We start from the raw sequence: 24056 nt of genomic DNA, 5'->3' as shown, positions 1-24056 counted from the left end.
TCTGTGGTTCACCTACTCAACCCTCCTGCTCCTCTCCCTGAACCTATGACAGCCACTGATCTTTTCACTGTTACACTTTAGCCTTTTCTACAATGTCAAATAACTGAAATTGGAGTATGTAGTCTTTACAGATTCTTCTCAAATTGTTTCACTTAACAGTTTGCAGTTAGTATTCACCCAGGCATTTTCATGGTTTGATAGCTCATTTCTTATCACTGAATAATATTCCATTGTATGGGTCTACCACTATTTGAGCACTTAACCTATTCTGGGAAATTTGGTTGCTTCTGGTTCTTGATAATGGATAAACCTACTATACATACTCATGTCCAGGGTTTTGTATGGTCATGTTTACCCCAAATCATTTGAATAAACACCTAGATATGAGGTTGTTGGATCATATGCTAAGCCTATGTCCAGTTTAGTAAGAAACTGCCAAACTGTCTTCCACCGTGGCTCTACCATTTTTGCATTCCCACCAGCAAATGAATGAATTCCTGTTATTTTGCGCACTTGCCAGCAATTAGTATTGGTGGATTTTTGGATTTTGGCTAATCTGTGTGTAGTGGTAACTCACTGTTTTTTTTTTTTTTAAAGATTTTATTTATTTATTTGACAGAGAGAGATCACAAGCAGGCAGAGAGGCAGGCAGAGAGAGAGGAGGAAGCAGGCTCCCTGCTGAGCAGAGAGCCTGATGCGGGGCTCGATCCCAGGACCCTGAGATCATGACCCGAGCCGAAGGCAGCGGCTTAACCCACTGAGCCACCCAGGCGCCCCGTAACTCACTGTTTTAATTCATAATTCCTTAATGACAAATGCCCATCTTTTCCATATTTTTGTCATCTATATCTTCTTCAGAAAGGTAGCTGGATTTTATTTTTTGGGCTGAGTTTTAAGAGTTCTTCATGTATTAGATACAAGTAATTTATCAAATGTGTGTCTTGCAAATATTTGCTTCCACTGTTTTGTGTTTTCATTTGAAGTGTCTAAGAAGGAATTTTTTAAAAAAGATTTTAAGTAATATCTACACCCAATGTGGGGCTTGAACTCAAAACCCCGAGATCAAGAGTCACATGTTCTACCCATTGAGCCAGCCAGGTGCCCCAAGAGAATTTAATAAAGTCCAATTTATTTTTTTCTTTCATGGATCATGCTATTGCTACTGTATCTGAAAACTCATGGCCAGGCCAAGGTCATCTAGATATTCTCCTATGTTTTCATCTAAATTTTATTGTCTGATATTTTACATTTAGACAATGGTCTTTTTTCTATCTTTGTGAGATAGGAGGTCTGTATAAATTTTCTTTCATATGTGGATGCCCACTTTTTCAGCACCATTTGTTGAAAGGACTATCCTTTCTGTATTGGATTGCCTTTGTTCTTTTATCAAAGGGCAAAGGACTGTATTTGGGTGGGTCTACCTCTGAGCCACCTATCCTAATGATAATTGTATCTTCTTGCCAATACCATGCTATCTTGATTATTGTAGCTGGGTAATGATCCTTGAAATTGTGTACTGTTCCTTAATTCTGACTACCTTCTTCAGTTCTGTGTTGGTGATTCTAGACCTTTTCCCTTTCAGAAAATGTACTTGAGAATCTGTTTGTCAATACTTCTAAAGAGCTTGTTGGGATTTTATTGTTTGCTTAAGAGAGTTGGGAAGGGCCAGCTGGAGCTCGAGTTGTGGAAATGACTTTCTCCCAGGTGGATAAGGTGGGAGAGTCTGGATAGTCTCTCCCTCTGTAGAGTGCACCTTTGTAGTGGAGACTGCTCTGGGCACATTTCACAGTGGTTACTTTTACTCTTCTTCTGCCAGAGCCACACAAGATCTTTGTTAGTTCCTCACTCTAAAAGCATGGTTGATGGGGTGCCTGGGTGGCTCAGTGGGTTAAGCCTCTGCCTTCAGCTCAGGTGATGATCCTGGGGTGCTGGGATCGAGCCCCGCATTGGGCTCTCTGCTCAGCAGGGAGCCTGCTTCCTCCTCTCTCTCTGCCTGCCTCTCTGCCTACTTGTGATCTCTCTGTCCAATAAATAAATAAAATCTTTAAAAAAAATTATAAAAGCATGGTTGGTTTCCTGATAGTAAGGAATGAAGTTTCCTCTACTGATGCATCCCCCAGGAGTCTGTCACTCTCAAGCTAGTCTCTAGGTTCTAGAATTCATCAAAATCACCATTTAAGTATTCCAGCCGGTTAATAGCTCCAGTGGCTTCTGCTCAGGTCAACAGATATTTCTGTAAGTCTCTACATTCAACTCTCTCTCCAGATGCAGAGTGGTTATTTGCCCTTTGAAAACAGTTCTGAGTCTAGAAAAAGTGATGTTCACTTTTTTAAAGCTTTTTTTTTTTTTTAATCCCCTTTTCTATAAGGATGGGAGTAATGATTTCTATGATCTTTTTCTGCAGGAGCTGAAACTAGAAGTTCATATCACATAAGGTTTTTTTGTTCATTTGTTTTTGCCACTTCTTCTGGAAGTCACATTACAAATTTGTTGCTATTTCATGGTGAGTCTCAGTTTTTCTTTAATCTTTCTATTCAGGAAGGTTAATTTCTTTCTCTTGCCATCACAAATCTTCTGTGGAGGCCATCTGGTGAATTCTTCATTTTTGTACTATATTTTTAATTTAAATTTTCATTTGGATCTTTTTCGAACTTGCTCTTTAGTTAGATGCTCTATTTGAGTCTTGTCATCAACTTTTCCTTCAGTACTTTGAATATGACTTCCTTTAACTCTTTGGACATTAGAATGGCTGCATGAAAGTTTGGGGCTGCTAACTTCTATATCTAGTTTACTCCTTCTCATGGAGTGGTTTATTTTTTTCCGTAAGTGTATGGGTCGCACTTGCCTGTTTTGTTTTTGTTTTTGTTTGCCTATTCTGTAATGTTTTGTTAAACTAAGCAGTTCAGATCGTATATTACAGAAATTTTATATTCTAATTTTACTTTTTCTTTTTTGTCTTGTTTTCTCTAACTTACCTGGACTTAAGCTATAGAATTTATGACCCCTTCCAGTGTGTAGTTGATGATGTCTCTGCTCAGATGTCTTATTTTTCCTGGCTTCCTAGAAGTCACCCAGCATCTATATAGCTTACTGGTCAGCCAGTGATTGAGGAATAAGTGGTGCTCAATTATGTTAAGCCAGCAAATCTTCCTCCCTCTGCTCATCTTAGTGTGGGATGGGGAGCACATTCAGTGTTGTGCCAGTTCTCAAGTTGTCTTTAGCTTTACTTTTTTTTTTCTTTTAGCTTATCAGTAATTATTCAGGTATAAATAACACAGTATTATATTAGTTTCAGGTATACAGTGTAATGATTCAACAGTTCTATGTGCTTCTTCATCAGGATAAGTGTACTCTTCATCCCCTTTATTTCCCCCATCCTCCTACCCATCTCCCCTGTGGCAACTACCAGTTTGTTCTCTACATTGAAGTCTGTTTTTTTTCTTTTTGTCTTTTTTACTTTAATTTTTGCTATTTAAATTCTACCTCAAAAAAGTTAAAAATAGAATTACCATATGATACAGTAATTCCACTACTGGGTAATTAAAGAAAATGAAAATATAATTTGAGAAGAGGTGCCTTCTACTCTCAACTCAGCTCTCTCGGATATGTTTCCCACATGTGCATACAGTGCCAGTCATGGATGTGTGGGAAGTTTCTCTTCTACGGTTGTTATTTGCAAGATCTTTCCTCTACATTTCTGGCTGGTTCACTTCTTGGTCCAATCAGGACCACATCCTTAGGCTAGTAGAGCTGTCAGTTACCCATTTTTATCCTCACAATGCTGTCTGCTGTCAAATTTTTGTCCCGTGTCTGGAATTAGGTTCACTCTTTCTGGTAGAGAGAACTACTCGTGTCTTGGCTAGTTCTGCATTGCCAACACTGCCATTATCATTGACCAAACTGAAGGTGGGCAGTCGGTTTTAGTCCCAGACGAGGAGGATGCATACTGGTTTTAGTTGAAGGACTGGAAGTTTTCCATAAATTTCCACTTGTTTGCATTTGGCTAATTTTTTCTGAGTCCCAAATAGTTGTTAAACAATTTTATCCTTTTTGGTGGGGGTAGGGAGAGGAATTGTTGACCTCTAAAGCTACACTTCTCCAAGGGTTGCCTGGGTGGTTCAGTTGGTTAAGCGACTGCTTTCAGCTCAGGTTATGATCCCAGGATCCTGGAATCCTGATGCATCAGGCTCCCTGCATGACAGGGGGCCTGCTTCTCCCTCTGCAGCTCCCACTGCTTGTGTTCTCTTGCTCTCTCTCTTTGTCAAATAAATAAAATCTTAAAAACAAATAAACAAACAAAAAACAACCACTTCTCTATAGCTGTAAGGCTCCTTTCCTGGAATCTTTTTAGTAGGAAGTTACAGACCATCTTGTTGCTGGGAATACTGCTATTGGTTTAGTTCCTGTTTTTATATGCATATAGTATATCAAGTTCACACTGACACTTCCAATTCAAATGTAGGATGATGGGGTTTTAAAAAATGTAATCTTTGATTTTAACATCTATATGTTCTCTCTCTTATGCCAAAAGTATGGTTCTTAATAACACCAACATAATTCCTTTATCTCACAGTATAAATGTACCTGTCTCAGAATAATACCAACGGGGTCAAAATACAGTTACTTAAAATAGCTTTTTTTTGCACTGTAGTGTATGTTTTTATAATAAAATCCAGAGGCTGATACTTAATTTTTTTCCTGCTGTATATGTATTTGCTACGTGAGTCAGGATATATTTGTGTATCCTGGGGGGAAAAATCTGTGTATTCTATCTTGCCAAATTCTTAAACATGCTGTTTTATATCCATGATTGATAGCAGAACACATTTCAATGAGATTTGGAGAGCTTTTCCACTGTCCAGTTTTGCTGCACACTTTTATGATACCATAATTCTCAAAACCTGATAGAGTTTATGCTCCAGCTTTATGTCAGATGTACTAATGTACTTTAAAAATACTGAATATTAAAGATTTTCAAAAGTAGTTTGTAAAATTTGGTATTTTGTGCCCCTTTATAGCTTTCCATGTATGTGAGCTGCATGGCATTAGAATATAGACCATTTAGAGTGTTGTGGATCTATCACATCTTTGCAATTCCAGGAAGGCAGGTCATGAAGGACTCTTGGTTTCTATACATGACAGTGGTAGGTGGAGGAACAGCTACAGAATTTTACTTGAGTGAATTATACCTTGTTCCAAATTCAAAAGAATAAAAAACCTACAAGTGACCCTGTCCAACATCAATTTTTTTTAATTAGGAAAATTTTTATTTGAACTTTCCCTAAATTTTAAATGATGCAGGAGTAGAGATAGTAAAAACAAACTCTCATGTACTCACTGTGCACCTTCAGAAATCCTAAACTGTTGTTTAATTAAGACCTCCATCCACTTGCTTTCATTCAGTTTGTTTCAAGCAAACACTGGATACCAAATTTTGTAAACATTGTTCAGTATTGCCAAAGGATAATGCAGCTATGCTTATATTTCTTCAAAATATTGTCACAGGTTAAAAAAAAGTATAGTTGGCATATAACATTAGTTTCAGGTGTATGACATGGTGATTCATTTGTGTACATGGCAAAATGGTTACCACAGTAATTCTAGGTACACCTGTCACCTTGCAAAGTTAATACATTGACTCATTCAGTGTATTACATTGTAATGTAATACAACATTCCTCCTTCAGTGTATTACATTCCTGTGACTTACAACTGAAAGTTTGTACTTATTCCCTTCACCCATTTTGCACTACCCCACCCCCCAGCAATTACCAATCTGTTCTCTGAATCCGAGTCTGGATTTTTTTTGTTTGTTTGGTTTTTAGATTCCACATACAGAAGAAAACACGTTTCTTCCTTGGTCGGCCTTCACATAACATACTACCCTGAAGGTCCATTCATATTCTCGCAAATGACAAGATTTCTTTGTATGGCTGAATGGTATTCCATTGTGTATACATACACATCTTCATTCATCCACTGATGGGCACTTAGGTTTTTTTCTCCCTATATTTTTGCTATTGTTACTAATACTGCAGTGAACATAGGGACATATCTTTGTGGAATAGATTTTTTCTTTTTGCATAGATGCCTGGTGTGGGATTCCTGGTTCATATGACAGTTCTTTTATTTTTTTGAGCTACTATGGAAAATAGTACTATTTTCTATTTTCCATAGTAGCTGTATTAGTTTATATTCCCACCAACAGTGCACAAGGGTTTTCTTTTTTCTGTGTCCTTCCCAACAACTACTACTTGTCTTTTTGATAATAGTCATTCTGACAGTGTAAGGTAATAGGTGGTTTTGATTTGCATTTCCCTGACTAATGGTGTCAGACATCTTTTCCTGTGTCTATTAGCTACCTGGAGGTCTTCTTTTGGGGGGGGTGGAGAGGGGGGCAGAGAGTCCATTCAGGTCCTCTGCCTTTTTAAAAAGTTGGATTTTTTTTTTTTTTTTTTTTTTTTTTTTACTGTTGAGTTGTTTACATTCTTTCTGTATTTTGGATATTAGCCCTTTCCTGGATATGATTCACAAATATCTTCTCTCATTTGATAGGTTGCCTTTCATTTTGTTGATTTCCTTTGTTGTGTAGAGCTTTTTAGTGTAATGCAATCCCAATACTTTATTTTTTTTTTATTCTTGCCTCTGGCTCCCAGTCAGATCCAAAAAAACATAGGTAGCTAAGACTGATGTCAAAGAGATTACCATCTGTGTTTTCTCATAGGAATTTTATACTTTCAGGTTTGTCTTCAAGTTTTTAATGCGTTTTGAGTTAATTTTTGTGTATGGTACGAGTGGGTCTGTTTCATTCTTCTGCATGTAGCCGTCCAATTTTCCCAGCATTTATTGGAAAGACTCTCATTTCCCCATTGTATATTCTTGGCTTTTTTTGTCATAAGTGAATTGACCACATATGCATGAGTTTATTTTTAGGTTCTATATTCTAGACCTATGTGTCTGTTTTTATGCCAATACCATACTCTTGATGACTATAGCTTTATAATATCATTTGAAATCTGGGAGTGTGAAACCTTGGATTTACTTTTTTTCCTTCAACGTTATTTTGGTTATTCAGGGGCTTCTGTGGTTTCCTACAGGCTTTAGACCTGTCTGTTCTTGTTCTGTGAAAATTTTTATTGGAATTTTGTTAGGAATTGCTTTGAACCTGTAGATTATTTTGGGGGTACTGTGGGCCCATTTTTTTTTAAAGATTTTATTTATTTTTCCGACAGACAGAAATCACAAGCAGGCAGAGGCAGGCAGAGAGAGGAGGAAGCAGGCTCCCCACCGAGCAGAGAGCCCGATGTAGGGCTCGATCCCAGGACTCTGGGATCGTGACCTGAGCCGAAAGCAGAGGCTTCAACCCACTGAGCCACCCAGGTGCCTCTGGGGGTACTGTGGGTCTTTTTACAATATTAATCTTTCTGATCCATGAGTATGGAATATCTTTCATTTGTCTTCAGTTTTTTTGATCAAGATCTGAAAGCTTTCAATGTTTCACCTTTTTGGTTAAATTTATTCCTAGGTGTATTCTTTTTGATGCAATTGTAAACGCGTTTCTTGATGTCTCTTTCTGATAGTTCACTAGTGTGTAGAAACACAACAGATTCTTGTATGTTGATCTGGTATCCTACAACTTTTCTTAATCGATTCTAATAGTTTTGGGGGGAATTTTAAGGGGTTGGTATATATATGGTGTCATCTGTAAATTATGACAGTTATACTTCTAATTGGTATGCCTTTTATTTCTTACCTGATGGCTATGGCTAGGACTTCCAATATTAATTTGAATAAAAGTGGCAAGAGTGGGAATTCTTGTCTTGATTGTGATCTTAGAGGAAAGGTTCTTAGTATTTCACCATTGAGAATGATGTTAGCTGCGGGTTTGTTATATATGGCCTTTATTATGTTGAGATATGTTTCCTCTATGGCCATTTTTATCTCTTGTATCCTATATGGGCATTGAATCTTATTAAAACTTCATCTTTTTTTTAAGATTTTATTATTTCACAGAGAGCAAGGGGGGGCATGGGAGGGAGGAGAGGCAGAGGGAAGAACTGAGTGGGGAGCCAGATGCCATGTGGGGCTGTATCCCAGGACCCTAAGATCGTGACTTGAATCAAGGTCATACTTAACTGACTCAGCCACCCAGGCACCCCTTCTGCATGTATTGAGTTGATGATAAGGTTTTTTTCTTTTATTTTGTTAATGTGGTGCGTCATGTTGACTTGCAGGTAATGAGCCATGCTTGTACCTTGAAATAAATTTCACTTGATCATGGTGTATGGTTTGTTTAATGTATGGTTGAATTTATTGAGGAATTTTGTTTCTCTGTTCATCAGGGATATTAGTCTGTCACTTTCTTTGGTGGGACAGTGTGGTGTGTGCATGTCTGATTTTTGGTATTGGGGTAATACTGTCCTCGTGAAATGAATTTGTAAGCTTCGTTTCCACTTAAATATTTTGGAAGATTGAGAAAGATAGGTATGAATGCTGCTCTGAAGGTTTGATGGAGTTCACCTGAAAGCCGTCTGGTTCTGGACTTCAGTTTCTGGGGAAGTTTTTGTCTAGTAATTAAATCAGTAATCACTCTTTACATTCTCAATTTGATTCAGTCTTGGAAGGTTGTAAATTTCTAGGAATCTACCAATTTTTTTTTTTGTAGATTGCTCAATTTGGGGTATAATTGTTCATAGTTTGATTTTTTTTGTATTTATGTAGTGTCAGTTTTAACTTATCTGAACCTTTTTGTCTGGTGGAATCTAGCTAAAGGTTGGTCATTTTGGTGTATCTTTTCAAAGAAGCAGCTTAGTTTCATGGATATTTTATCTTTTTAGTATATATTTCATTACTTCTGATTTTACTTTTTTTTTTTTCCCTCTACTAACTTTGGGCCTCATCCATTCTTTTTTTCTACTTTCTTTAAGTGTAAAATTAAATATTTCTCCTCTTTCTTTCGTAGGCTTATATTGCTATGAACTTCTCTATTTACAACTGTTTCTGTGTGTCCCATAGTTTGGTATGTTTTTCCTGCTTTCATTCGTCTCTAGATAATTTTTTCTCTTTTGTTTCTTCTGTGATCCAGTAGTTGTTCAGTAACCTGTTTAATCTCCACATTTGTGGTTTTTCCAGTTTTCTTATGTTTATAGTTTGACACCATTATCATCTAGAAAGGTGCTTGATGTGATTTCAATCTTCTTGAATCTGATTTCTTTATGGCCTAACATGGATCTGTCCTGCAGAATGTTCTATGTATACTTTAATTTATATTCTGCTTTTGGATGAAATATTCTATATATCCATTAATTCCATCTGGCCTCATGTGTCATTTAAGGCTGATGTTTCCCTATTGATTTTCTGTCTGGATGATGTATTTATTTTGTAAGTGGGGTGTTGAAATCCCCCAATTGTCTTGTATTGCTACTTCTCTGTTAGTACTTTATATATTTTGATACTCCTGTGTTGGGTACATGTTTGTTTATATATGTTCCATCTTCTTTCTGGATTGACCCTTTTGTATTATGTGGTGGCCCTTTTTGTCTATTACTGTATTTGTTTTAAATTCTATGTTGTGTGGTGAATATAGCTACCCTGGGTTTCTTTTAGTTTCCATTTGCATAAGCTGTTTTCCAATTCCTTTATTTTCAGTCTGTGTGTTCTTTTGTTCTTAAGTGATTCCCTTGTACAAGGTGGCATATAGATGGGTCTTGTGTGTGTGTTAATCCACAATCCAGGTATTGTCTTTTGATTGGAGAATTAAGTCCTTTTACATTTAATTTATTGATAGGTATGTAATTATTGCCATTTTGCTAATTGTTTTCTGGCTGTTTTTGTAGTTATCCATATCTTTTTCTCTTTTCATGTCTGCTTTGATAACTTTCTTGAGCGTTATGTTTAAATTTCTGGTTTTTTTATTTTTTTAATGTATTTTCTAAGGTTTTTGTTTGGAGTACTCTAAGGTTCACATATATCGTTCTTTGTATTTTAGAGTCTATTTTAAGTTGATAGCAACTTAATTTTTTTTTAAAGATTTTATTTATTTATTTGACAGACAGAGATCGCAAGTAGGCAGAGAGGCAGGCAGAGGGAGAAGGAGAAGCAGGCTCCCTGCTGAGCAGAGAGCCTGATGCAGGGCTCGATTCCAGGACCCTGGGATCATGACCTGAGCTGAAGGCAGAGCCTTAACCCACTGAGCCACCCAGGTGCCCCAGCAACTTAATTTTGAACACAGTCAAAACCGTGCATTTTTATTGCCCACCTTAGCCACCTTTTGTTGATGTCACTTTTTACATTTTTATCTATCCCTTCAGGTTATACTTAATTTTACAATTTTTTTCTTTAACCTTAGGAGCTTCCTAGGTTATTAATCCACTATCTTTACTGTATATTTACCTTTCCAGTGAGATTTTTACTTTTTACATTACTAGTGCTATTTCTTCTCAGCTTAATGAAGCACCTTTAATATTTTTTAGTAAGGCAGGTTTAATAGTGATGGACTTTTATTTATTTACTTATTTTTATTTTTTATTTTTTTTTGCTTGTCTGGGAAACTCTTGATCTCTCCCTCAAATCTGAGAGATAAACTTGCTGAGTAGAATATTCTTGGTTGGAAAATGTTTCCTTTTTTTTGATAGCATTATGGGATTTCTCTTGCATATAACAATTTGTTTTTCTCTCACTACTTTTAAGGTTATCTTTAACTTTTGACATTTTAACTATGATGTGTCTTGATGTGGCTGTCCTTGCATTTACCTTATTTGGAACTCTCTGGGCTCTGGACCTGGATGGATGTTGCCTTCACCAGGTTAAAACTTTTCCGTTATTATTTCTTCAAGTAAGTTCTCTCCTTTATTTCTTGCTTCTCCTTCTGGGGCCCCTGTAATACAAACATTATGCTACTTAACTTAGGGGACCTCTTAAACATTATCTTCATTTTTGTAAGACTTTGTTTTTGTTGCTCAAAGTTCCATCGCTTTATCTTCTAGCTTATAGAGATGAGCCATTCTTCTTTACCCAGTCTGTTGAATACCTCTAGTATATTTTTCACTTTAATATTCTTCAGCTCTGACTTCTGTTTGGTACTTAATTGTTTTCCATTGCTTTAAGTTCTTACTGTGTTCATCCCTTCTCCCTAGTTCAGTGAGCATCTTTGTGACCATTACTTCAAATTCTTTATCAGGTTGATTACTTCTCTTCCTATCATCTATGTCTTTTAAATTTTGTCTTATTCTTTTGTTGCAGATGTATTTGTTTTCTTATTTTGGTTAACTCTGTGTTTCTAAGACAACTACTTCTTCTTGGAGTGTCTTGGTAGGAGATGATCCTTCTTGCTCAAACTTGCCCTAGCTTTTGCTTGTCTCTTGAACCTTTGTGATTGTCTAAATTCCTTGACTTATTCTTGATATGCCTCCATTTTTGAAGATAGACCACAACCCATCCTTGATCCAAGGGGAGAAATCTCTTGTAGCACCTAGTTTCAGAGTGACGGTAAGCCAGATCCTCAGGCAGCAGCTTTTAAAGTATGTAAATATTGTCTTGTGGCACAGGCAGCAATAGTAATTCCTGTGTGCTTCCAGACCAGGAGATTTGGACGTGTTCCCTGGACGACTGGCAAAAAAGTGGGTCTCCAGAAACTTTTTCTAGAAAGTGTGCTCAAGCTGTAGGTGAAGCCAAGGGTATGTACAAGGATGGTATCTCCTTGCTTACATTCCTTGGAAGTGCCTCCTTGGTCTCAAGATACGTGGGAAACCTGAATCCTCAGGTAGAAGCTCTGGGCCAGTTAAAAAGGCCTTTTTCACAGGAAGACTGGGCTTGTGTTTTATTCTACTGTCTGTTCAGGGCCCTGGGGTTTTGGCTTGCCAAGTACTATCTTTATGATTATTATAGTCCTTTGGAGCTCAGGCACACCAGCTGTCTTGGCCACTAAGACCAGGAGAGAAAAGGGTGTCCCCTGTGTGGATTGTGTGTGTTTGCTGGCTTTAGCTGGACAGTTGGAGAGTGCAGGATGTTTAACAGACTTAATCTCTTTGGAAAGGCAGGGAGGCGGATGACTACCCTCACCCACCCTGGGCTTCAGCAGTGCAGTGACAGTGTCTTTTCTGTACAGGAGCCCTGACTTAGGTTGGAGGTGGGTGAAAGCCAGCACCACTTGCCTTTACCAGTGCTAGATAGGGAATGGGGGAGTATGGTGACTTTATGCTCTCCTGCCTTAGCAGGTGTGGGGGGCTGCTTGCCCCAGCCTACCACAGCAAGGCAACAGGAGACGCATCTGAGCTCCCCTGCCTATGCTAGCAGACTGTGGAGAATGCAGCCATTGTGTCTGGCAGCACCTCCTTCTCCAGGGAGCATCTTAGCTGTCCGCTGCCCCTCCAGCCCATACCCCCAGATCAGCAAACGAGACTCATTTATACATAGTAGAAGTGCTTTTCAGACTGCTGTTTTTAACCACTCCCTCCTCATCCCCGGATGTGTGAGCCCACACATGAACCCTCAAAGAGAGGAATGGTTCCTGTTGCACTATGGATCCCTGGACCTCAACCCCTTTGGTTTTCCAAGCCTAATTTTCTGGGGACGCCCCTCTCTGATACAGGCAGGTCCCAGGGCCTGGAATGCTCAGTGTGGTGGGCGCCAATCCCTCACTCCTCCGGGAGAAGTCTTTCTGGCGAGATCCTTTCCTATTGTGGGTTGCTGTGCTGAGGGTGGAGTTTTTGTTGTTGTTGTTGTTGTGGGTTTTTTTTTTTTTTTTTTTTTTTTTTGTGAGATTGTTTCTGCCTCTCTATCTTGATGTGGTCCTTTTTTTTCCTTTGTTGTAGAGAGCAGTTTTTGTAGTTTCAGATCTTACTCAAAAGAAAAGGATCCTAATGTAGCTGTAGACTGATATGTCCGATGGGAGGGTTGAGTTCAGGATCTTCCTATGCTGCCATTTTGGACCCTCTTTCAATAACTTAACATCATCAAATAAGTAGTCCTTATTCAAACTTTAAATTCCCCTAGGTATCATAAGTTTTAAATAATGTGTATCAACTAGATCTGAAATTTTAGAATTTTGCCTTGTTGATGGAACAAGGCCACTTGTCCTACAGAATTTCAGTCTGGATTTTGAGGATTGTATCCCTCATTGTTATATTTAACATGTTCCTCTGGTGTATTTAATATGTTCCTCTGGTCTCTGTATCTTCTGCAAATTGAGAATTGAGTGATCAGATTTAGGTAAATATTTTTTTAAGGCAGTGCTACTTGATAAATGATTTTTTTTTTTCCAACTTTTTGGCACTTGCTGTCTGGTTGTCTCTCTTTTAGTAGCTGTTAATGGTCCATGACTTGATCCATTAATTCGTTAAAAGTTACAAAATGGGGCTGTTGTAACTCACTGGGTCTAAAATTAGATGTATATATAGTTGTGTGTAAAGATCTATTTCTGAAATATACCTATAAGTGGAATTTTTAGAAACCCAGTAGTATACTTTGTATAGGAAATGCAGGATGAATTCAAAATGTTACACATCATGAAAAGGCCATAAACAAAAACAGGCTCTGGAATGTCATAAGAAAATATACCCAAGGCAGTATTCCCAAATTGTTAATATTCTCCTCAAACTTAAAGTTTGAGGTCCTTTGTACAAAAGATATAACCAGATACATTGTCAATATATTTTTTAAAAATGCCATAATGGTCTGTCAAAAAGTTACACATGCTTATTAAAAAATAGAGACAAATAAGAAAAAGTGGGGGGAAAGAGGTCATTCCATTGCCTGGAGAGAACCAATGTCCAAGTGATTTCAAGTGTGTTGATGTTATTGTTTTCTCTTCCAAAGTTTATGAAACCATAAACAGTGATACCTAAACTGAAAAATAGGAACACAAATAATGTTTAAAGTGCTTTAGTGAGCTTTGGTGCATTTGTTGTGTTAAAATACAAATAACATACAATTTGCCATTGTAACTATCGCAAAGTGTACAATTCAGTACATTCATGGTGTTGTACAACAACCATTGCTATCTAAACCCAGAATTTATGACCCCAAGCGAAGACCTTGTGACTGTCACAGCACTGACTAGACTAGAAATTATGGTACTTTAAATTGAGTTTCTTTAAAGATTTGTTTTAGAGAGTATGAGTGGGAGAGGAAGAGAGGGAGAGGGAACCTCCAGGAGACCTCCCCACCGAACCTGGGGCCTGATAGGGGGCTCCACCTCACAACCCATGAGATCATGACCTGAGTCAAAATCAAGAGTCTGGTGCTTAACTGACTGAACCACCCAGGTGCCCCTAAATTGAGTTTTAAATTATATCTCAGTGTTTTTTAATAAAGGAGACAGCAGAAAATAGAAGGAAAAACCGTTGGCTGCATGGAGCTTGCATTCTAGTGACAATCTTAAAAAAAAGACCTTTAAAAAAAAAAAGCATATTGCCCATAGGAGGGAAAGGACATGCATGTACTGTTCCTGTGGCGTCCCTTAGATTGCTTCAGTGTATTCTCAAATTTATGGTACCTGACCCTCAATTCTCATGAAGAACTAGCCATCCAAACCTGTGGTGGGGGGGCAGAAGATCATGTATTTTCCTGTAGGTGAACAAGCACCTCAATTACAAAACTGCGGGATCAATTTTATAAAAATCTGCATCCTACAGAGTGATGGAATTTTAGATCTGGAAGCAATCTTAGAGAAGATAAAACTCCTAGTCATTTTACAAGTAGGCCACTGATACTTATGATAGATCAAGCATTTAGTCATAACCAACTGAGAGCTATCTGAATCTATAAAGCGGATATGCCTAAGGCAGTGCTATTGTGGTTTATTTTTGCCTCCACCCCCCCCCACCTCCAAAGCATTGTCTGACAGTTCACTGATTCAAATCCTTTATTTGTAAAATAAGCTTTACTTTCTCTCCTAGGAAGGTTGCCTGTTGGCTTAACACAGCATCTCAGACACTTTCAGTTCATCTTCTTGGTGTCAGTTTGATAGTCAACAGCAAAACTGCGTAAGGAGAGCCTGAATGAGAAAGATGACTTAGTGAAATCTGATCTGGCTCAGGGGTGACAACCTCAGGTTGTGGATGTGTGAGGTGGGGGCAGTATGTAGTAGGAAAGACATGTATTTTTGTCCAATTCACTCAGTAAAATCTGTAGCTATAGAGAATAGATGTCTGAGTGGGAACCTCTTGTTCTCAGAAGTCTAGTTAGTGGCAGAGTAGAGATGGTCTTCTAGAGCTCAGTGGTGTCTACCTTTTGGCTTTGATGCTTTGACAAAAGTCCTTTCCAATCGACTAACCCTCCCTCATGCCTCAGTCTAATCAAACACAACTAAGTGTTTCTTTGTCAATTAAAATCCTTGCCAAATGATAGGGTCCTGTTACTGAAAGTAGGTTTCGTTCACCTTGCAAAGTGTGGTTTGTGAACAGAGGGAAGGCAGGGTAAGAAGATGAGTCTGAATCTTTCAGTACATTAACTGAATCCAATTCCAACAAGACCACTGGGATGATTTCAGGGTTAGTCCCACAGAGGCTAAGAGCAGATTTGCCGTGGATCAATTTGGGCAGAAAAGAGTCTGCCAAAGTTTTTATCTGAGGCTAGTACTTTAGGGCAGAGGAATAAACATATAAAGTTGTCTTTGTGCCCATCACATAGGTGTTCAGCATACTACTTAATTTGAAATCCTGGAAATTCACAAGTGAAGAACGAGGTGGAAGGTAGAGGTGGTAAAGTGAGGAGTCCACAATTAGTGCTGCAAACAGACCCCCTTCTTCTAATGTGTGCTGTATGTGGGGTCTGGGTGGCTGGCATAATTTGAAGAGAACAATTTGGAGTCTTGATATTTTATCATCTAAGCATCATAACAGCTTTGAGAACTAGGTTAGACATATGTTACTACCCTTATTTTGGATGAGGTGGTTAGCTTTTGTAGGATCATTGATATATTCACTCAGGAGTGTGAGTTGGTTTAAATGGAGGGAATAGTCAGATCTGTTTGTCAGCCAGTCGGCCTTCCATCAACACCACATCGTCTCCATGCCCATTATGGGGCCACCTTTCTTTCCTATCAGTAGGACAGACCCTATAATCATTGCCTACTCTTTGCTATATAGACCTCAGTCTTAGAATTTGCGTGAAGATATCCATCACTCTGATGGTTAGAACATAAACATGATTTGGGGGAAAGGATTTGAGTTGCCCACAATAATTTGTGGTTAATGAATTGTCTTAAGGGTTTTATGTGTCACTCTCCCACTCACTGCTTTGCATAGTAGTGGTCCTTTACCCATTAAAAGGCTTTTCTCATTTGAACTGTTTTATGAATAGAGGGCTCTTTCATTTTTCACAGCCGATTTCCTTTTATTGTCTTTATTGCAATTTAACAGGGAGACAAATGACACAGCAAACAGAGATGAGGCAGACAGCCCCTGCCTTTCCTTTATGTGTTTTTATTAACCTTTGTCAGCTCCTAGCTCAGGTTTTGGGATGTAGGCCTTTAGTACGGTCATAAATGAACAGCCAGATCTGAAGCACTGTGGAAAAGCTCTCTAATGGGGCAGAATGGGCCCTGAAATAATACTTGTTTTTTAAAATTGTCTGAACTTACAATGGCCATGATAGGAAGAGCAATCTCATATCAAATTTTAAAACTAAGAATAGAGGTCTATGGACAGAAAGAAACCTTCAGTATCAGCTATGTGCTAGAGGATCTAAGTTTCCTCTTAAAGGAATGTATTACTGTGATAAACATTTTAAAAAAGAGGGGTATATATAATAAAATATGAAAATGATCTTGATTTCCCTCTTCCTCCCCCCCCAACCCTCCAAACACCACTGGCCTTGTAAGAGGCTTCATAAGAACTCAGTCTGTATATGCTAATATGTATTTATAGTTTCTTATTTTGACAAATACTGGCTCAAAATTCTAGTCCACCTATGATTCAATGACCTCCTATTTTAACATGCTTTGAAAGGTTTATCATTGCCACGTTATTGAAAACTTTTTTTTTTTTTTTTAGCATTTCCCCTCTTGATATAGAGACTTAATTTTGTTATCACAGGTAAAACTGGAGTGAACATCGTTAGGCGTACTTGTGCCCATAAGATACACTTCTCAAAGTCTAATTCCAATGTTGAAGGATTTGTGCATTTTTTTGGTAGGCACAGATTCCCTTCCAGCAGTCCTACCACTTCATGTGCCCACCATAGGGAGTGCAGCAGCAACTCAAGGCTCTTTGCATGTTACTTTTTTAGTTGTCAGAATACTCTTGACAAAAAAGAACTAATCCTTATTTTCATCAACTGAGAATTACAAGCTTCAGAGATGGAAAGTAAACTTGCCCAAGGTTACACGACTACAAAGATGAGCTTTGTTCATGACCCAGTCCCATGCTGCGTCCATAGTCGGGACTTTTCAGATTCAACATCCCTGTCTGGCTTTGCCCTCAGGTGGTTTTAGGTCTGGCTTAGGGGTGACCATCAACTCCTTGGCTCCATTTTCCTTTTCTGTAAAGTCTTGTTGGATTGCATGATTTTAAGGAACCCTTTAGCTTTAAGTTTTGAGCTTAGTTTGGGGTAGATCTTACGGATATCATATATGAATAGTCTAATTCTAATAGTAATAATAATATCACTTATAAAGAGTATTGAATGTATCATTTTGGCTAGATTTCCATCTTGTTTCTTCTACTTACACCTTCATTTTTCAAAGGGAGAAGGACTTGGACTAGGGTTGACTTAAATGATCTTAGTAACGTTAATATTGTAAGTAAACTTACTCAGCATTTGTGTGCTAAGCACTACTCACCCTTTGGAGTGTTCACAGGCATTATTTTATGCTGCTGTCCCTGCATTGCAGTGATGATGGATTGTTTCTGTTCTCCAGACGAGACGAATGGCAAGGAGGGCAGGTAACACATCTAAGGTCTTACAGTGCATAGTGAGTTTTTGAACTGAAGTTGTCATACTTGAGACCAGGCTTGGAAGCATTGCTGCTTTTCTTGGTGGGTATATCTCGGAGGAAAGGGAATAAAAGTGATTCCTCTTTCTGACATAATGAAGAAAGAGTTAAAAACAACAACAAAAAAAACCAATGCATTTTCTAGATAACTGAAGTTTATTCTCTTTGGGCTCAAAATTGAAAACTTTAACAACTGAAGATAAAAATTTTTTAGAACATGTTAAACATTTTTCTTTTCACATTCAACTTAAAACTTTCTGGGGCACTTGGGTGGCTCAGTTGGTTAAGTCTCTGCCTTCGGCTCTGGTCATGATCTCAGGGTCCTGGGATCGGACCCCGCATTGGGCTCTCTGCTCAGCAGGGAGCCTGCTTTCCCCTCTCTCTCTCTCTCTCTCTACCTGCCTCTCTGCCTCCTTGTGATCTCTGTCTGTCAAATAAATAAACAAAATCTTTAAAAAAAACAAAAACAAAAAAAACTTTCTTGTGACAGCATCATTTTGAAAGTATTACTTTGATTCTTGTGCCTGGGAGTAATTAAACTGAATAATTTGCCTCCCACCAAATGACTTAAAATTGCCATGCATTTTGAATGTTTGAGCCTCTTTTTCATAGTAGGTTTCTCTTGCCTCAGTGTCAAGCCTCTAGGTATGGAGAAGGTATGGCCAAAAGAAGAAGGTGTGTCCCTTAGGCATAGGGGACCATAGAACTCCTCATTCAAACCAGGACACTCTAGAGGGTGAAATGGGACATGACTTCTAATTAAGCAGGACAATGGAACAAAATGCAGCTGCCTCAGACTAGGGAGTATAGTCACTTGACTTTGAACCAAGTCCAAGTTCTGGCCCAGTTACTTGCTAGTTACGGAGTCTTGCTACAAGTCCTTTAGATGGTCTGAACCGCAGTTTTCTCACTTGCAAACTGGGTGACAATAATGCCAGGTTGTTCTAAGGATTAGAGTAATTGTGCGGAATTCCTGGCATATAGTAGGTAACTTCTGATAGCAGCTGCCTCACGGGCTTGTTGAAAGAATGAGAATCGATAACTTAGTAAAGTGCTTAGCACATAACAACCACTCATGGCCTGTTCGCATGATGATTGTTGAGGCTCTTTATGCTCTGTGCTCTAATTGTGCCCACATCTGGCTGCTTCCTCTTGTACCTCCCTCTTAGCTATTTCTAATCTGACGTGGGCTGGGAAATGAGATAACCAATTTATTAGTATTCAGGAAAGCTGTCACTTCTGAAGAACAGACACATATTTTTACTGTGTGAGTTTTCATCTTCACCGGTTGAAGTATCACTTTGTGTCTGTGACCTGATCTATAAATGTCACTTGGTAATTGAACACTCACTAAAGCTGCTTGGTGATTCTACGTGTTAGAAGAGTGTAGGCTGGTTGGTGGGTGGTTTTTAGGTATTAAGGTAGTTTAATTCAGTCAAGTTTGGTGTTCTCCACCTTGCAAGGAGGGAGACCTGCTCTTCAAAATATCCTCTCCAGAGTGAAAGGGGATAAAATAGAACTTCTAGAGCATTTGACAGTGATGTAAATGCTTCCAGAGTGACAAGGGCTGAACAACGTAATTTCTTGCTTCCCTGAAACACAAGATGTATTTATTGAGAGAGAAGTGAATTTAGTTTTCCTTTTTATGTAAGGGGAAAGAATTATGGTAATGTATAATATGCTTGCAGTACAAAGGGACATAGAAGGTGAATTAAATGATGTTGTAATTTAACAATTTCTTTTTTTATTACTTATTTATTCTTATTGTGTTATGTTAGTCACCATACAGTACATCATTCGTCATTGATGTAGTGTTCTATGATTCATTGTTTGTGTATCACATCTAGTGCTCCATGCAATCCATGCCCTCCTTTAATACCCATCACCAGGCTCACCCATCCCCCACCTCCCTCTGTTCTAAAACTGTTTGTTTCTCAGAGTCCATAGTCTCTCATGGTTCATCTCCCACTCTGATTTCTCCCCCTTCATTTTTCCCTTCTCCTAAAGTCCTCCATGATATTCCTTATGTTCCACAAATAAGTGAAACCATATAATAATCAACTTTCTCTGTTTGACTTATTTCTCTTAGCATAATCTCCTCCAGTCCCATCCAAGTTGATGCAAAAGTTGGGTATTTACCTTTTCTGATGGGTGAGTAATATTCCATTGTATATGTGGACCTCATCTTCTTTATCCATTCATCTGCTGAAGGGTATCTCAGCTCCTTTCATAGTTTGGCTATTCTGGACATTGATGCTATGAACTTTAGGGTACATATTGCCCTTCTTTTCACTAAATCTGTACCTTTGGGGTAAACACACAGTAGTGTAATTGCTGGGCCATAGGGTAGCTCTATGTTTAAATTTTTGAGGAACTTCCATACTGTTTTCCAGAGTGACTGCACCAATTTGCATTCCCACTGACAGTATAAGAGGGTTCCCCTTTCTCCACAACTTCTCCAACATTTGTTGTTTCTTGCCTTGTCAATTATAGTTAGGGTTTTTGTCCTCCATCTTCTCCACTAAGAGAAGTAGAAATCACATCTGTCTTAATCCTCTGTTCCTAACACCCCACACAGACTCTGGCACGTGGATTTTCAATATATGATAAAAAAAAAAACAATAACCTACTGATGGAAGTCTGGTCAACTGTTTATACTTGAGTTGTAATTATGGGTGTACCTGACAATTGTGTGAGAATGCACATAAATTTGTTTGCTCATTCTGCTTCTTCAGATGACCTATTGAGCTATTAGTAGAGACTGATCATTTTAGGGAAACAGACATTACTTTAGTTTTCATATATGAAGGGTAATGACATTGAAATAGCAAGAAGTCTCCGATAACCCGATGTTCTTGCCTGTTCCGATTTCTTTTGTGCCCACTTGAGTTCAGTCACTTATTTCTTGAGTGCCTGTTATGTGACAGGCACTGTGCTATGAGGCACAGATGGAGGAGAGTGAGTGGGTGAATGAGGTACTTCATAATTTTTCATGAGTATGTTTCAGCTTACTAAGCCTGTGTGTGTGTGTGTGTGTATGTGTGTCTATAAAACTAACTGCGTTTCTTCTGTGGAGCAAGATGATAGACATTGTCTTTGTCCCATGTTCCCCATTTCTAGTTAAATTATTGGGCTTCTTTGTTCTACCCCTGGAAAAAAGTTCCCCATATCTTAGCTCTGGAAAATATAAGGCTTTCTGGACAGTCGTGGTAAATGACTAACACAAATGCTGGGACACCCTCTTCATTTTTGCCAGTTTTTGTTGTGTTTGGGTGGAAATGTTTGCAAATACACCAACTCTTAACTGTTCTCATTAATGGTGGTGAACAGAATGTGGGTAGGCAAACTCAGTAGCTAAACATTTACAGTGTGCTTTTTGGCTTGGAAACATGGTCAGATAGAGCCAGCCAGCCTGCCTCTCTCCCTCCTCCTCTCTCTCCCCCCAGCTCCTTCTCTCCTCCCTGCCCCAGTTTCTTTTTCTTCCTTCTCCTAAACTTTTTATGGCCTTTTTGTTGGTCATTTATTCCATGATCATTTGCTGGGCCCTAGCTCCTTTTAACCAGTGTGTTAGCTATGGCTAGCACTGTGGTTTCTGGGCTTAGAAACCTCATAGTCCAGTAAGAAAGAAGATAAACACATAGCCATGTTAGTGTGTTTTATTGAAAATTTGTAAGAAAAATTATGGAGTCCATGAAGAAGGTTGATTGTAGTCTCTGGGGAGGAAGGAGAAACTTCATAGCTGATAGAAGTAAGACAGGGGTGGCTGGCGGCTCAGTGGGGTAAGTGGCCAACTCTTGATTTTAGTTAAGGTCATGATCTGGGGGTCCTGGGTTCGAGCCCTGCATTTGGGCTCTTTGCTCAACAGGGAGTCTGCTTGAGGATTCTCTCTCTCCTTCAGTTCCTGCACAACACGCCCCCCCACCGCTACTCATGCACTCTCTTGTGTGTGCTTGCTTTTTTCCAAATAAATCTTTAAAAAGGTTAAAATAAGACAAAACTTACTTAAAAGGTGACCAAGAGTAGACATCAGGCCCCATCATTTCCTAATCAATGTGGGCCATATGTTAGGACATTGTGGTTTGCTTCCAGGTCTTCCAAAGAACTGGGTGAGTTTAGAAAAGTTTAACTTCTTAATGCTTCAGCTTTCTTATCACTAACATGTGGATAAGCATCTTCAGTGCTGTGAAGACTGAATAAAACAATGTTTGAGAAAGCTCTTTGACAAGGCTTAGGTAATTATAAATGTTATCTTCATTGTGCTGGTAGGAAGATAGTCTTGTGTCCCATGTTTCTTCTGAGCCAGCTCCTCTCCGTATCTCTTTGGGGAAATCCAGGCAAGACTAAGACTCTTCCTTGAAAGACACAACCAAGTGACAATCTTGAATTCCAGTCCTTTCAAAAGCTAGAAGTTTTAAAAATAGTAGTAATCCTGCTGCTCAAGGATGACTTTTCTTTCTTTTTTTTTTTTTTTTTTAAGATTTTATTTATTTATTTGACAGAGAGAAATCACAAGTAAGCAGAGAGGCAGGCAGAGAGAGGAGGAAGCAGGCTCCCTGCTGAGCAGAAAGCCCGATGTGGGGCTCGAACCCAGGACCTGGGATCATGACCTGAGCCGAAGGCAGCGGCTTAACCCACTGAGCCACCCAGGCGCCCCGACTTAGAGCATTTCTAAGCACTTACATAGCCATGATTTCCTATGACACTTCAGTGAAGTGTTTTTACCACCATTTCTTTATAGACAAGCCCACTAAGGGACAAAAACCAAGAGAGATCACTTAGTATTAAGGCCAGAACTAGAATAATTAAATGTTGGGATTCTAAATGGAGACAAACCCTAAATAAGAGTATAGATTATTTATATAAAGAGGGTCACGAAGTTAGGAGAGATCAAGTAACCTGTGCAGGGTCACATATGTAATCAGAAAGTGGAAGTTGGACCTCAAACCCATGTGGCTCTCCTAATGTCTCCTAACTTTGGCAGCTGAATTACTCTGTGCTACATCTTTGTGCTGGATTTCTCTTCAGTGGTCAGGCTTTTTAAATACCTTTTAAATACTATGATGTATATCCCCTTTTCTTTCAGTGCTTTTCTATCAGCTGATTGATAATCTAAATCTAGTACTTAACTGTGTTGGAGTTCCCTGGATGACCTAATCCTACATTCTGCAGATGAATAAACTTAATGGTTTTACCATCTATAGATCTTCCCTCATCTCTGATTTGCCTATTTTGTGGAGTTGAACATTCTGATCTGGAATTACCTGGGCATACAAGGAGTTGTTGGAGGTTTTGTGGTTTTCCTACCTGGGCTTGGGCTGCATCTTGTGCTCTCAGGTTATATGGTAGGCTGGGCATCTGCAGAGCTCCAAGTGTTAACTCTACCTGTGTTCCCAAACCAATCTCTGCAAATTGACTTCCAGGTCCTAGGACACCAGTAAACATTCCAGATGAAATTAAGTCCAGTTAGTTTCCTTCCATTCAGATTATGGAGTTGGTGCTTAAAAGGATACCAGTATTGGTTAAAATGCCTTTTAGCACTGTAAAGATTATGAGGTCATCTGCAGAAGGGATAAATGGCTAGGTTTGGGGCATCCTTAGATCCTAGGGAAATAAACTATTAACCCCCTCACTTCCATGCTTCTAGGGCAACAGGTCACAGATAATAGAAGACTTTGGTGGTTAATCTTACTGTGTTAACTGGAGTAGGTCATGGATGCCCAGATAATCTGGTTAAATAATACTTCCGGGTGTGTCTGTAAGAATGGTTTTAGAAGAGATTAGCATTTGAGTTGGTGGACTGAGTAAAGCAGATGGCCCTTCCCAGGGTTGGTGATGGTGTCCAATCTGAGCCCTCACACTAGGACGTGGACCATCTGTGCTCCTGCTTCTCAAGTTTTGAACATAGGCTAGCCATCTTCATTCTCCTTTTTCAATGCTACATGCTTTATCAGTCTTTAACAATTGATGGTGTAGTTCTAGTCCATCAGACAACATGGCCCTTAGGAGGGATGGATTTAATCCTATGAGTTGGCCATAGAGTGGATGCTTGTCTTGCTTTTCTCAAAGTCCGAACTCCTGTCGGTGAAACCAACAATAGGGACTCTTCTAGGCAGTGAAGACCT

The sequence above is a fragment of the Lutra lutra genome, chromosome 12 (genome assembly GCF_902655055.1).
Source record: "Lutra lutra chromosome 12, mLutLut1.2, whole genome shotgun sequence".
Classification (NCBI taxonomy): Eukaryota; Metazoa; Chordata; class Mammalia; order Carnivora; family Mustelidae; genus Lutra; species Lutra lutra.
The sequence above is the reverse complement of the archived record's forward strand: the minus strand, read 5'-3'. Positions refer to the sequence as shown.